This window comes from Trematomus bernacchii, unplaced genomic scaffold, assembly GCF_902827165.1.
Source record: "Trematomus bernacchii unplaced genomic scaffold, fTreBer1.1, whole genome shotgun sequence".
Classification (NCBI taxonomy): Eukaryota; Metazoa; Chordata; class Actinopteri; order Perciformes; family Nototheniidae; genus Trematomus; species Trematomus bernacchii.
Genome location: NW_022987550.1, coordinates 1,618,578 through 1,635,367, shown reverse-complemented (window position 1 = coordinate 1,635,367; position 16,790 = coordinate 1,618,578). Strand labels below are relative to the sequence as shown.

General features: G+C 42.6%; 1 protein-coding gene across 2 annotated transcripts in view; it reads right to left on the bottom strand.

Moving 5' to 3' along the window:
• The window catches only part of inpp5ka (inositol polyphosphate-5-phosphatase Ka), a 59,015-nt gene that overhangs the window by 4,180 nt on the left and 38,045 nt on the right, over positions 1-16,790 (bottom strand). The gene's annotated exons all lie outside the window — the stretch shown is intronic.

Here is a 16,790-nt window from a genome sequence, read left to right as displayed (position 1 = left end):
CAATAGAATCCGATGGGCAGTTCCAAAATCTACGTAAACATTACCATTGCGGAGGTAATAGAGAAACAAACGAAGCACATCTGAAAGTACAAGCCTTGACTGCAAAACTTTATACCCAGTTTATTGCCATAAATATGATGATGTATTATCAGTAAAAAATTCTACGTGACACAGACACATTGGATTAACCTTGAGCGGCGTTTTTATTCCGTTGAACACAACTTTTGATCACAAATCAAAAAAGGTAAGATGTAATTATTGTAATATTTTTGAAACCGGATGTTGTTTACTTTCTCTTTTCTGGCTGAAAGCTCCGCAAATTCGGGGTCGTACAGTGATGACACTACATGTATGGAATATGTGGAGTCTCAGCTTTAATCAGATATCTTGTTTGTGCAGTTACGATAAGTAATAAGGGCATTTTGAGAGTGAGTGCTGTGCAAAACTCTGTTAGCATTAGTTAGCATTTTTTCGCAAAATGCTAATTCTAAGGCTTGGTATTACTCTTGTGTTTCTTTTAGCTAAAAATGGTTCATATCTTCAGTTAGCTGAGATTATTACCGTTAATCTGGTGCTACACATTAATATTTTCATAAATTTAAGAAGCCCTGAGACATTATCTAAAAAAAAGAAAAGTGGGAGGGGTTCAATGGGGGGATCGCCGGGCTTAAGAGGTTAAATAAAAATTGTACAGTGGCTTGGCTTTGAAATATGCAAATAGAAATCTTGTAAAAATCTAACTTTACTGTGTATAGTGTATACTAAAGTGCATGAAATTATGCTAATATCATAAACTGTGTTTTACTTCAATTATGTGGTGTTTAGATATTCTACAGTCTAGGTTGAAAGACTATTATGTAAAGTTTCTTATCTTAATATCAGGAACCACCTGTGATTCTATCTATGTGTGATGAAGTACGTGTTCATCTATAACACTTGAAAGTAAACTTTAGCATATTATTATAATCAATTGGTGTTGTATTTATACGTTTTTTTTTTTTACCCCTATCTTGTGCAACAATTCTGTACAACCAACAGAGTGCGCTGTTGTGATTTTGTAAGAAGCTTATTTTCTTAATAACTACCTTTGATATGGGAAGGAAATTCACTTTATGATTAAACAGTAAAGCATAAACAGGTAAAACTCCTTTGCAAGGACTAATATTTCAAAGCTTTGAGCTTTAGAAAATACAATAATCCTTTTCTTCAAAGACCAAACTCCAACGGTATAGATAACCTGATTCAGCAAAATGGAATATCTAATTCCAACTTTGACTCAAGAAGAATGATTTGTTCTACACACTATGGAGGTCATGAATATTGAATTAGCCTCATGTGAGTGAAACTGAATGGATTTAAAAAAAAAAAAACTGGTCCTCTGAATTTGCATTTCACAGAATGGCGACTGCCATGTGTTTGTTTGTCAACATGAGGTCAAAACAAGATGGCAACTGATTTCAAATGCTGACCTGCAGAACAAAGAGTTTTTTTCCAAGAAGAATTTCTGTCTCTGTTGAGTTGAAATCCTGAGGTGTTGATCTCAACAAAGAAACCACATTCCAGGCCAAACTTCAGAGCAGTATAACAGCAAGACACTCTCAATATGCTGAACAATTTAAACAAGTTAACAATACAAATAGTTAGAGACCATCAAAACTATTAGTCTATGGTCGTCTGAGCAACTCTCACGCTATTATGCGACCAAATGGGAAGCCAGTCAAACACTATTAGAAGAATATCGTCTATCTAACGCACGAATGGCGCATTTCTTTCCGTAATGCACACGCAATGATTAAAGAGTATACTTCAGACTTCCACAGACTCTTATCACCAATTAAACAAGAGACCATCTCACTTATTTGGGACAATGAAACAAGACGATTCCATCTGTTCTTGAGACTAAAAACGAGAAGATTCCATCAATTAACTCTTTAACAAGAAGAGTCCATCTTTAACTTGCTAATAAAAACGAGAAGATACCATCTATTTCTCTTTCAAGAAGATACCATCTATCTTGAGAATATACAAACGAGAAGAGTCCATCTATTTTACTCGTCAAACACAATATAATATATAAATACCGGCTCAAAAGCACATTAATATATATCCGGCTTGGAAAACACACACATTATAATCATGCAGTTAATTAATGAACAAAGAAAGGAAAATACTTACCCTTGGTTTGTCTCAGAACAGCGCCACGTGATATGTATTTGCTATAAATGTGGATATTTTAACATTAAACTAGGCAGTCCTTCTCAGGAGTCCAACTTACCAGACAGACACACACTCCTAATTATTTACTATGTAATCTATTGAAGATTTTGAATAAACAGGTACTTCTTTACCTTCCCGTATGGGCCCGAGTGTATGTCTGCCGGCATTGCTCAAGCTCCTCTGAAAAACTGCAGCTTCTCTCCTGGTGTCGCGATCACGTCGGGAAGTTACCAATTATTGATGTGTGCTGATTCTCTCGCGTCCAGGAAGAAGTTTAAAGATTAAGAGACAAATGAGTCTCTGAAAGGGTTCAAATTGGTTACTTTAATTTAAGCAGCGTGGTAGTGAAACAAACAAAGGGTAGTTGGGGGACAAAAGCAGATGTTGTCCCGCAGCTGGTACCAAGGCAAGAGAGCGAGCACACGTTGATTCTCCCGCCTGCATCTCTCCTTCGCTCCTCCTCTCTGGGGGCTGTGACGTAGGGGGCCGCCCACCTCGATCTTCAATCGCGCATAACAGAGGATTTCAATATTTTGTATTCATTGCTCACTTCCACACGCCTTTTCTCCTCCTACTCTCTTTCATTACTTTTTATTTAATGCATTATAACGGCTGTAATCGTTACTCTAGTAATACCGGAAATGGTCATTATTTAACGGCTGAGACCGTTAGTACTGTAGCACAGGAAGTCGTCATTGTTGTCAACGTCTTTAGATACAGCTTTTCAAAATAAACTTTACTCTGAACTGTTTTCAGAATAAAACAGTTTTTAAAGCTTACTATGTGTTTACGCTAAATTACATCATTGAATATTGATTTTAATTTCTAACAATACCACAGCTACATTTATTTCGGTCTCTAGGTTAACTTGTTCGTTTATATTTTAACTCTGTGGACATTTATCTGGCTTTCTGGCAGTGAGAGTTACTATAACATTTTTGCATGTGCTTTAGTTTGGAGTTAAAACGTATTAAATATGATATGCTGCAGTGCTTTGTAATTCCTCATAGAGCAGAAATCTACACCAAGAGACACTGCAGTTATTTGATGTCCTTATATGAGGTTTCAGGACATTTTCATCCTGTCACTAACATTAGAGTGTGGGAGTGATAGGGCTACAGAGGGTGAATATAAGTACTATGTTCGATAGAGTGGTGCCGTGATGATGAATTTGTGTATAGGTCTACTGACCCAGGAGTTAACTTCACAAGGGGTCCATTGACAAAAAGCAAATGGGATTTCTCCATGTGATTTTATTAATTTCTGTTGCAAATAAGTTTAGTATAGTTTCTGATACTTAAACGTTTTGTTAGCGAATAATCTCCACATAATAACACCACTTTATGATTGCAGACCTTCACACCTGGGACACAACCTGCTCCAACCTCTCCCCCCTGGCATGGTTACTGAAAATAGTAACTAAGTACTGATTCTCAAGTTCTGTACTTTAGTACAAATTCAAGGTATCAACTGTACACTTCTTCACTACATCTCAGAGGTAATTATTTCACTTTTTACCCGACTACATTTGTCTGACAGCTTTAGTTACTTTAAAGCTCCCATGTCATGCTTTTCCGGTTATTACCCGTCCCCTTGTGTGTTATGAAGGTTTTTATGCATGTAAACGGTGTGCAGAGTCAAAACCCTCAAAGTACACCCTGTAGCGAGTAAAACTCGAACACAGAAAATACCTCCCCAAAACGCCTCGTTGGAGATACATCACTGCCCATTTGAGTCTTCCATTTAGTTCCGGGTACGGCATGATGTCATGCGGTACCCGGAACGAAATGGACCAATCCCGAAGAGCTATGGCCACACCCAGCGGCGCTGGCCGCACCCTCTGCCAGCCTAACATTTACTGTTGGAAGCTCTGGTTCAGTTCACAATCGATCCAGTCATGCCAATGCCAAGGACCTGTTTCCTGAAATGTGAGGAGAAATCTGAGCTGTTTGTCCTACCGACGGAAGAACCACGACGAAGTCAGTGGTTGAAATTTCTTTTTAACACTGTTCCTTCAGCGGTTAGAAGAACGTTACTGTGTGCGCGGCATTTCACAGACGAAAGCTTCCAAAACATTGCCCAGTTTGAGGCCGGATATGCACAGCATTTGAAACTGAAGGACGATGCTATTCCTAGTTTGTTTGGACCGTTTGGAGCAGGGGAAGATTCGGGTACACAACCTGTAAGTTTGCATTGTTATTTGTGTATTTATCAAACAAGGTATCTACCGCGACTGTTTAAATGTGTAAACATGTTTCGGACTGCTAAGCCAGTGCTAACTATGCTAACTAAGTTGCTAGCGTTTCCATATCAACTCTAATATCAGCAGATGGCCTTACATACATGTATCTCATAGCAGGAGAATGTCTGCATTCACACACGAAATACTCATAGACAGTATACTCCAGGTGATTTACCGTACGGTCAGTCGCGAAACGTAATTACATTATAGCTGGCGTAGCGTGTATGTTACCGAGCTAAACAACAAGGCTACTAAGAGCTAGACATGAGTTTGCTCGGAAAAACATTGTTTTTATGCCAGCTACAATGAATGTAGCAGACTACCCATATAAGATTGCAATTGTAAACATGTGCTTGATAGCCTAATATGAACCACTATCTGTTGTTCATAGTATAGTATAGCATATTGAACAACTGAACAACTAGCAAACGTAGATTAGCATTGTAATTTAGCTGGCAAACTGACGAACATCAAACAACTACGTTTATTTCACAGCAGAGACAACGGGGAAATCCCCTCTCTTTGCCCGCTCACAGACCCCCAAAGGACGGTACATTACAGTTGGCTGTCCTCCGCAGCTGATTGCATGTATAGCTAACGAGGCTAGCTATACATGCTAGCGGGAAACATTGTATGACCGAACGTAGCAGACTACCCGTATAAGATTGCAATTATAAACACGTTATTGCTAGCCTAATATGAACCACTAGCTTTTGTTCATAGTAGTTTTATTACACTCCATTATAGTTGCCGTTCCTCCGAGCTAACGTTCATATCGTGTTTGCTCAGGTAAACAAGAAAGCTAGGTTAGCATATTAGCTGGCAAGCTTACTGTGTTGATTATATAGATGGATTAGATAGATCCACACTCCTACCACAACTACTACTAACGAATCTAAAACAACTAAGTTTCTCTAATATTTTGTGATTTGCATTTGATTTCGTCCAGCCAGATCCTGGCGGAAAATACATCACGGGGACGGGACTACCACACTGAGGCCTCGTCCTAAAAAGCCCCGGCTGCGCCCAGGCAAGATGCCGACAACGGGGAGGAATGGATGATATACCGTGTATATATGTATATTTATGTTCATTTTGTACATTTCTAAAAATAAAGTTTGATGGAAATACTTAGTAGGCCTATCCTTTCTTCCCTGAATTATTTGCTCCTATAACATATCATTCATATATAGCAAACCATGATTTGATTTCTCATCAAACAGTAGTAGTTTATTACAGGTAAAAATAACTTACTCTTCTATAACAACAGTTGTAGGTACAGTTCGGTTAGTTAGCGTATAAAATATACGGCTGTACCGACGCCATTATAAGACTGATGTTCCGCTGAGAGCGAGCCGAAAAAAGCACTGTTAGACATGGGCGGAGCCTCTCTGGTGGTTGACTAATCAGAACAGAGTGGCCGAGCTGACCAATCGGAGCACACTAGGCTCACAGGGAGGGGGGGGCAAGAGCTCCAACGAGTCGTTTAGTGGAGAGAGTGAATACTGCTGAATACACATACTTTACAGAGATGCTGTATGCGAAACCAATGTGAGTTTGGAAAATTGCACAGTATAAATGTATTTTAGTATACCTCAACAATGTAATTATGATCAGTGGAAATGGCCATGACATGGGCCCTTTAAGATTACAGATGTTCTTCCCCCTCCTGTCCAGTGATAACCACGTATCTCCAGATGATTTTAACTGTTTACGATGAACTAGGATCCAGTATTTATTTATGTGTTGAGGCAGTTCTCCTCCTTAAGCTATATGCCTTTAAAAAGCCTCTTGGATCAGCTTGAAAATGCACCGTCTCAAAGCTGAAAACAGGCTGTTTTTCTGAAAAACTCATGAAAAGTAGACTTTTTAAAGATACGTGGTTATCACAGGACAAAGCTACACACATATATTGATATCATAGAATCTGCAGCAATGCATTTAACAAACCAATAGTATATAAAGGAGTTCAAATAATCTACACTATGCAATTTGTGCATTCATGCAGCAGTAATATTATTCCTCAAACAAATATATATAATATGGAACAATATATTGTTCTTATACATGTTTTTGGAGCTGTTTTACTGTGAGAGCAATTTAAAATAATCCCTGTTTGTGTCTGTCCACGTGATGAGGCTGGTTATGAAACAGAGGGAGGAGCTACAGACAGGTGAGGGTGTTAAAGTCCAAGTAATAATTCAGACTGCCAGACTCCATTTTACACTTCGACAGAGCAGGAGGAGAAAAACAGGGTGAGTGTTAACACCAGGATCTGCTTTTCTACACATTAATCATTTACTCTGTTATACTGTATGTCAGAAAATAATCTGCACATTAAAATATATTTATTTCCTGCAGTCGAAAGTGACATCTTCAAACGTTGTGAACTTTTTTATCCATTTCCTGGTTTCTGATTCATCAGAGTTACATAACATGTAACATATGAAGGTAGATATGGTGCAAAATGCGAGAGCGTGTAAAACCTGATGTGAGCACTTGCAGAAAAGAAATCTGAGCTTGTGTGCATACATTTACACTTGTATAAAAATATCCACGTATCTGTGAACCAAATTTGAAGTCACAGAAGAAAAAAAAAAGTTTTGTAGCTTGTAGAAAAAAAATGAACTTAGTGATGAAATGTTCACTTGCAGAAAAATATATATTTTTTAAATATATTTTCCATTACAACTGCAACTTGGTTATTACAACCTCTCAAATCAGTCATTACAACTTCACAAATCTGCTCTGTGGCAGTATAAATCGACGAATCTGCGGCCTTGACTTTTGCTACACTTCTTGCGATGAATGTGTCGCAAAAGTAATTTTCACCTGTAGATGTGGGGGGAGGGAGGGGGGTTGGAGCGAAGGGGCGGAGCTATCAGAACGACGAGGCTCGGGTCAGTCACACACAGCCTGCGGGGTTAACGGTCCGTGTCGCTACCAGTCCGCTGACATGGCGCGTCAATCAACGGTAAGTTTTGCCCATTACTTCCCCAGTATTACTTTGAATATTATTATTGTGATTGAGGATGAAATCCGCTATGAAGACCACCGTTTTATATCGTGCAGTTTAGCGGCAAAATAACGTCAGTTAGCCAGCTAACGCTAGCTTTGTTGAATTTATGCTAGCTAAACAAGTAGTGGTTGTAATTAATATATTATAGCCTACTGCTTTGGCACTAACGGTTGATAACCGTTTATGAAAATAAAACCAATTGAACTGTACTGAAATAATGACAAGTTGTATAATTGTCTTGGGCTCCTGCTGTGTTTTTAAAGCCTTTGTAAATTATCCATGCTATTTTCTATTTAGAATGAAGACTTCAGAATCTTAAAATCCCTTAACGTTTGTTTATAATTGTGCTAAATTCAACACTGGAATCAAGCAAATATGAATATGTTTGCATGACATTAGTTATTTATATTTTGCCATAACTTAATTATACGTTTAATACATTTAAGTCAAGCTAAGGTACATGTGATGGTAGCTAGTTAGTGCTCTTACCTGTGATGCCTCCTCCAAACAGCATTATAACCAGACTGTATCATTAAAACTAGAAGTACCAGTTATAGATCCTTGACTTTAGACAAACAATTCAAAAGACAAAATGTATTTAAAGACCAATCTTTATTTGAAGGTGCCTCTTAACCTGGGATATTAGTTATACAGTAATAGTATTGACAATCTAAAAAAACTGAGCAACTCAACGGTTCACTTTTATATTTCTTATTGTCTAAAGCATTTATTATTTTAATTTTTCCCCTCTCATATTCAGTGTGAACGGATTGAGACAGCGTGGTGTCCAGGGAGCTGCAGAGACTTCAGGGAGAAACCTCCGTGTGATGGTCCTATCTGTTGGTTTGGAGAGGACTGAGGGTCTTTCCTCAGCAAGGAGGACCAGGCCTGATGGAGGAGCCCATGCTGGGCATAGCTGATACCACCTGATCAGGCCTAGTCTGTCACTTTATTTGACTAAATGTGTTTACTTATACATTTAATAGCTTTACACCTTCTGTCCATATGTGCTTTTTATTTAAAACATTTTTGATTAACTTTTGGTTCACATTTAAATAAATTGTATTTGTATTTGCACTCCTTTTGTCCATTATTCTTACTGAAAATGTTAGATTACACATTCACATCTGACTGAAAATTGGCCCCATGTATTTGTGACGTTGCAAACTCTGCGGTACAAGGTACATGTTGTGAAGCTCATAAAGTGAGGCACATAGAAATAATCAGCTGATGGAGTGTAGATGTGGAAATAGGTGCATTCGATCAGCTGACTTTGTTTTCACAATAAAAATAGTTTCTTAGTGAATGTCCTGTACTGGTCTTAAAATCTCATAACATCAGCTTTTAATGTTCCTCTTGGATGTTCTTCTTGGCCCTCAGAGATGGAGAACATGTTGAATCGTGTCTTTCAGGCATGTCCTTTCCTAACAAAAATTACAGGAAACATAAAACATATTATTGCAGAACAAGTGTGTTATTTATGAAAGAGGTGTGTTTGTGTTTTTAGGGGCTGTAGATATAATTATTTTGTAATTGTAATGTTTTATTTTATTTCAACAGTGAGCTACAAAGACAATCAGATTATGAATGAACAGTATGAAATTCATCAACATTGAAATATATTTTATTATCAAAATAATATTTAACTGTTATCAAAACGTAGTGCAACTGTAGAAGCTTGCTCTGTTGTCTCACTGAAAGAATAACTTTTACCACGTTTTTACAGACAATATTGAGAGATAAATAGCAGTTATCACTATGTGTTAAATATCTTTGCCTTCAATACATTAAATGAGAAAGCTGGCAAAGTAATATTGCTTGTTAACATCTAAATGTAACCCTTTGCTTGGAAAAAACCCTCAACTTCACTGATGTGTAGGTGATCTAGTATTTAGTATTGTTTAATGGAATGTATATCAGTGTATTAAAGTCAATACTTCATTTATTTAAACCAATATCTTTCTTGATTCTTTGTACAGTAAGAAAAAAGAGTATTTGTACCTGTGCTGAAGTTCACTGCTGTGAGGAGTCCAGTTCTGTCTCTCACTCTCTGGTCCAGCCTGTCTGTGTAAGGATTTGCAGTACTCCCTCCTGCTTCCCTTTTTTGTTTGTTGTTTGTTGTCTGTCTGTCTGTGTTTGTCTCCCGGCCTGGGCGTGGCTGACCTACTTCTGGTTCCCGCCAATTCATCTCCGCAGCTGCTGCTCATTCATCCTGATCATCTACTCATCCACACCTGCTTATTAACCCGGTCTCCTCATCCAGTCTTCACCAGTTCGTCGTCAAGATTACACTGGTAATACGTATTGCTTTCTAGCTTGGTTCATCACTACTCTGGAATTAGTTCTTGTCTTACCTGTTTGTCTCGTTATTCAGAATCCATCATCTCCTCCTCCGCTTGCCACGTCCAGCCACTTCCTCGTCGGACTCATCGTCTCTTCACACAACCAGCTCCAGCCTGTTCGCAAACCTCAGCTCGGAAACTCCTGCTCGTCACTCTCCTGTCCGGCTGGACAACCTCTCACTCCTGCTCCAACCAACTCGCTCCTGGGAGCGCAAAGACACAGGCTTGTCCACCTCTTTTCTGCCTGGCGTAATCCCCAGCTCTCTCCGGAGCCTCGGCGGAGGATCTCCTTTCTCTTGCTTTGTTTTCCCCTTTCCTGGACAATATAACAACAGTTAGAATCCTCTGACTTGTTTAGTAATAAAGAAACCTTTTGCTGCAACTCCTGTTTCTCCTGTCCGTGTTTGCATTGTGGGTTCAGTCCTGAAAGAGCGATCACGGAGCTTAACAGAACGAACTGGTCAAAGAATGAACCCCGCAAACCCCGGACCGGACTCCTCTCCTGTCCAGCACGCCCTGTCTGTTCAAGGCAATCTTTTGGGTCAACATGAACAGTTAATCCGTTCGTTGGTAGACAGTAACCAATCCATGGCTCAGCACATCTCTAACCTGACTGCTCAGATCTCCCTCCTGTCGACAGCAGCTATTACTCCTGCCACCTCTAATTCTCCTCCAGTATCCACTCCATGCCGGGATTTCCCCATCACCGACCCGGAGCCGTTTCATGGTGAGGTGGAGAAATGCAGGGGATTTATCTTTCAGTGCAACAAGGTGTTTCGCCAGCGCCCCCAGTCTTTTTCTTCTGATGTTACCAAGATTAACTATGTGTTGAGCTTGCTTCGTGGAAAGGCCTTAACCTGGGCTGAGGCACTAAGTTCATCAGTGGATTATGACAACCTTTCTTTTGGAGTTTTTTCTGAACAACTGTCTTTAGTTTTTGATCACCCTGACTATTCTGGCTCGGCTGCCAATCGTCTGCTAAAGATACAGCAGGGGAATCGGACTGTGGCTGATTACTCCATTGAGTTTCGTACACTGGCGGCGGAAGCCCGATGGGACGAGGCGGCTCTAAGGGCAGTGTTCGTTAAGGGATTAAAGGAGCAACTGAAGGACGAGCTGGCTGCTCGAGATGAGCCAGCAGACCTTCAATCCCTGATTTCTTTGGTTTCTCGTCTCGACAGCCGGCTAAGGGAACGTCATGCGGAGCGAGGACAGCGTCCACCAAGTGCCTTTTTCAACAAGCCGAGCTATCTTCCCAGAAATGCTCCTTTGAATTCCACACCATCTGCGTTTTCCTCGCCATCTCACTTACCCACCTTGGACATGGAGGAGGCGATGCAGGTGGGACGTGCAGGATTATCACCAGAGGAACGCCTTCGCCGCATGAGGAGAGGAGAGTGCCTGTATTGTGGCAAACTGGGGCATCTCCTTGTCGGTTGCCCTGTCCGCCCAAACGCAGGTGCTCGTCGGTGAATTTGGGGGTCCTGACGAGTACACTTCCTACCTCAATTATTGCCCCTACCTTGCGCCGTTTCCTCATACCTGCCAGACTCTGTTCCAATTCTCAGACTTTGGCCCTTTCCGCCCTCATAGATTCTGGTGCTGAGGACAGTTTTGTGGATCTGGAGCTTGCCAACCAGCTGGGAATTAAATTGGAATCATTATCGGACCCCATGACTGCTTATGCCTTAAATGGCCAACGCATCTCTAAGGTGATCCAGCAGACCTTACCTGTAACTTTGTTTATTTCGGGGAATCACAGAGAACAAATCCAACTCAAGGTCATTTCCGCTCCATCTACCCCGTTGGTTTTGGGTTACCCTTGGCTTCGCGCTCACAACCCTCATATTGATTGGGCTGGAGGAAGGATAATTGCTTGGAATCAGAAGTGTCACCTTAACTGTTTGCAATCAGCTGTACCTCCTTTTCCTGCGAAACCAGTGTCTGCTCCTGGTGATTCGTCTGATGTGGATTTATCTGGCGTACCTGTTGTTTACCACAATCTGGGGGAAGTTTTCTGCAAGGTTAAGGCTCTGTCTCTCCCTCCTCACCGTCGATATGACTGCCCCGTCGATTTGCTTCCTGGAGCACCGTTACCAACAAGCAAGCTCTATAATCTGTCCCGGCTTGAGAGAGAGGCCATGGAAAAGTATATCGGTGATTCTCTGGCTTCTGGAATAATCCGTCCTTCTTCTTCCCCTCTGGGTGCGGGATTTTTCTTCGTGGACAAGAAGGATAAATCTTTACGTCCCTGTATTGACTTCCGTGGATTGAATAACATCACTGTGAAGAACAAGTACCCACTTCCCCTGATTAACTCTGCTTTTGAGCCTCTCCAAGGTGCCACCATCTTCTCAAAGCTGGATCTCAGAAACGCTTACCACTTGGTTCGGATCCGCCAAGGTGATGAGTGGAAGACCGCCTTTAACACCCCCCTTGGTCACTTTGAGTACCTCGTCATGCCCTTCGGACTCTCAAATGCCCCAGCAGTTTTTCAGTCCCTTGTGAATGATGTTTTGCGGGATTTCCTCAACCGGTTTGTCTTTGTTTACATCGACGATATCCTGATCTTTTCCAAGAACCTGGAGGAACACCAGAACCATGTCAGCCAGGTTCTACAGAGACTACTAGAGAACAAGCTGTACGTCAAGGCTGAGAAGTGTGAGTTTAACCAGGAACGTGTCAGCTTCCTTGGATTTATCATCAGACAAGGCAGGCTGGAGGCGGATCCTGGAAAGATTCTCGCTGTCTCAGAGTGGCCAGTCCCCACTACGCGGAAGGAATTGCAGAGGTTCCTGGGTTTCGCCAACTTTTATCGCCGGTTCATTAAGAACTTCAGCAGGATCGCAGCCCCACTCTCCAGTCTCACTTCCATCAAGGTCAAGTTCTCCTGGACCTTTGAGGCTAACGAGGCCTTTCTCAGACTCAAATCTCTGTTCACTTCTGCCCCCATCCTCATCCAGCCGGACTCCAGCAAGCAATTTGTTGTTGAGGTTGACGCATCAGACATTGGAGTGGGCGCTATCCTGTCTCAGATAACAGGGCCAAACAACAAGCTTCACCCGTGTGCTTTTTTCTCTCGCCGTCTCTCTCCTGCGGAGAGAAACTATGATGTGGGCAACAGGGAATTGTTGGCAGTGAAGATGGCTTTGGAGGAATGGAGACACTGGCTCGAGGGCAGCGAGCAGCCATTTCTGGTTTGGACGGACCATAAAAATTTGGAATACATCCAGTCAGCCAAGCGGCTGAACTCCCGACAAGCTAGGTGGGCTCTCTTTTTCGGCCGCTTCAACTTCTCCCTCACCTATCGCCCGGGTTCCAAAAATACCAAGCCCGATGCTCTGTCCAGATCGTTCTCATCTGTGAGTCCAGTTACCTCTGCTGACTCAATTCTCCCCCAGAGTTGTGTTGTGGGAGCCATCACCTGGGAGATTAGTAATTCCATTCAAGCGGCCCTTTTGGAACAACCCGACCCAGGAAGCGGTCTGCCCAATCGTCAGTTTGTTCCCGACTCTGTTCGTTCCCAAGTCCTGCAGTGGGTCCACAGTTCCCGTTTCTCGATTCATCCCGGTGCCAATCGAACACTTTCTCTCCTCCGAAGACACTTCTGGTGGCCTACAGTCGACAGGGACACAAGGGAGTTTGTGTCAGCTTGCACAACCTGTTCTAGGAACAAGGCCTCCCATCAGAAACCCGCTGGGCTGCTCCAACCCCTTCCAATCCCTAGTCGACCCTGGTCACATATAGCCCTGGACTTCGTCACCGGTCTGCCTCCCTCTCAAGGGAACACAACCATTCTAACAGTCGTCGATCGTTTCTCTAAGTGTGCACACTTTGTTGCTCTACCCAAGCTCCCCTCAGCCCTGGAGACCTCCCAACATCTAACCCAGCAGGTGTTCCGGCTACACGGTATCCCAGCTGACATTGTCTCCGACCGTGGTCCACAATTCACATCTCAGGTTTGGAAGGCTTTTTGTCAATCTCTTGGAGCTTCAGTCAGTCTTACATCTGGTTTTCATCCTCAGTCCAACGGCCAAACTGAGAGGGCAAATCAGGATCTGGAGTCTGCTCTCCGCTGTGTGGCCAACAGTAATCAGAGGACCTGGAGCTCCCATCTACCGTGGGTGGAATACTCACATAATTCCCTCACCTCATCTGCCACGGGACTCTCACCCTTTGAAGCCTCTCTAGGATACCAGCCACCCCTGTTCCCCGAAGAGGAGAGGGAGTTGGCTGTTCCTTCTGTCCAGAAACATGTCCAACGTTGCCGTAAAATCTGGAGGGACACCCGCTTGGCTCTCCTCCAAGCTTCCGCCAGGAGTCAACAGTCGGCCAACCGCCGTCGACATGTTGCTCCCCCTTACGCCCTTGGACAAGCGGTGTGGTTGTCCTCCAAGAACATTCCCCTCCTCACCGAGTCCAAGAAACTGTCCCCTCGGTTTATTGGTCCCTTCCCCATTGTGCGACTCATCAATCCCTCTGCTGTCCGTTTAAGGCTCCCCAGAAATATGAGAATTCACCCTACTTTCCATGTCTCTCAAATCAAGCCAGCAATCACCAGCGACTTGTGCCCTCCGGCCATTCCCCCTCCTCCCCCCCGTGTCATCGATAATCATCCTGCCTACTCCGTGCGGCGTCTCCTGGAAGTTAGACGCCGGGGTAGGGGGCTACAATACTTAGTGGACTGGGAGGGTTACAACTTGGAGGAACGTTGTTGGGTTCCTCGTTCTCGAATCATGGACCCAGTCATGATTAGGGAGTTCCACAGGGCCCATCCTGACAGACCTGGTGGTCGCCAGGAGGCTCCCGTTGAGGGGGGGGTACTGTAAGGATTTGCAGTACTCCCTCCTGCTTCCCTTTTTTGTTTGTTGTTTGTTGTCTGTCTGTCTGTGTTTGTCTCCCGGCCTGGGCGTGGCTGACCTACTTCTGGTTCCCGCCAATTCATCTCCGCAGCTGCTGCTCATTCATCCTGATCATCTACTCATCCACACCTGCTTATTAACCCGGTCTCCTCATCCAGTCTTCACCAGTTCGTCGTCAAGATTACACTGGTAATACGTATTGCTTTCTAGCTTGGTTCATCACTACTCTGGAATTAGTTCTTGTCTTACCTGTTTGTCTCGTTATTCAGAATCCATCATCTCCTCCTCCGCTTGCCACGTCCAGCCACTTCCTCGTCGGACTCATCGTCTCTTCACACAACCAGCTCCAGCCTGTTCGCAAACCTCAGCTCGGAAACTCCTGCTCGTCACTCTCCTGTCCGGCTGGACAACCTCTCACTCCTGCTCCAACCAACTCGCTCCTGGGAGCGCAAAGACACAGGCTTGTCCACCTCTTTTCTGCCTGGCGTAATCCCCAGCTCTCTCCGGAGCCTCGGCGGAGGATCTCCTTTCTCTTGCTTTGTTTTCCCCTTTCCTGGACAATATAACAACAGTTAGAATCCTCTGACTTGTTTAGTAATAAAGAAACCTTTTGCTGCAACTCCTGTTTCTCCTGTCCGTGTTTGCATTGTGGGTTCAGTCCTGAAAGAGCGATCACGGAGCTTAACAGTCTGCATCACCTGGACACTTTAAACAAACAGATATATATGTAAAGAACCATGTGTACAAACAATATAACTTATTCTCATCTGTTGAACATGTTGGATTATGTATTGCCCGAGTCAGGGTCCTTTTTATTTTACTGTAACTTTGGAAGTTGTGTTACCAATGCTTACTGTTTATTTGATACCAATTTGGTAATACAATTAATAAAAACAACAAGGTTTGGGTTCGTTCTTCAGATATGACTGTGACGTTAATGTGTAAGCTCAATAATGAACTCCAGCTCAACCAACCATATTGTAATATCCAAGTAATCATCTTGAAATATGACATTAATAATTGTAATATACACACATCTTATTGTGAGGTTGATTTCACATACACTACTTCGACGTTAGCTTGTCTACATACTCGAGCATAGCGGATTTAAATTAACCTTAGCGATGCATACAGTTCCTACCTACATAATAAAATATCTCTCTAAGTTACAAGGATGACTTTATTTTATCAACCTCAAACAGAAGCCGTTTGTTCTACAGTATTATCCCACTTAACGCTTAACACTTGTCTATTTCGTTTTAACCTTTATATATACACAGTCTATGGTTTTAACTTGCAGGCTACGATTAGCATCGCTAGCAAAGATGTAGCTACCACTCGCTTACACGCTAACTTTTAACTCAAGCCTTAACATTCATTACGTAGCTGATTAAAATCATAAACATATAAATAAGTACTCGAATTTCACTTACCGCAAAACCGCATTCATGCACGGTCTGTTTTGACCGCAGAGCGAGTCACAATAGTCCGATATAAGCATGAAGACACGGACCGTTAGCCCCGCAGTAATCCGGTTCGACCTGACTATGGCTGTGACTGTATGACTGACCCGAGCCTCGTCGTTCTGATAGCTCCGCCCCTTCGCTCCAACCCCCCTCCCTCCCCCCACATCTACAGGTGAAAATTACTTTTGCGACACATTCATCGCAAGAAGTGTAGCAAAAGTCAAGGCCGCAGATTCGTCGATTTATACTGCCACAGAGCAGATTCGTGAAGTTGTAATGACTGATTTGAGAGGTTGTAATAACCAAGTTGCAGTTGTAATGGAAAATATATTTAAAAAATATATATTTTTCTGCAAGTGAACATTTCATCACTAAGTTCATTTTTTTTCTACAAGCTACAACACTTTTTTTTTTCTTCTGTGACTTCAAATGTGGTTCACAGATACGTGGATATTATATACAAGTGTAAATGTATGCACACAAGCTCAGATTTCTTTTCTGCAAGTGCTCACATCAGGTTTTACACGCTCTCGCATTTTGCACCATATCTACCTTCATATAACATGAGTGTGTGTGTGTGTGTGTGTGTGTGTGTGTGTGTGTGTGTGTGTGTGTGTGTGTGTGTGTGCGTGCATGCGTGCG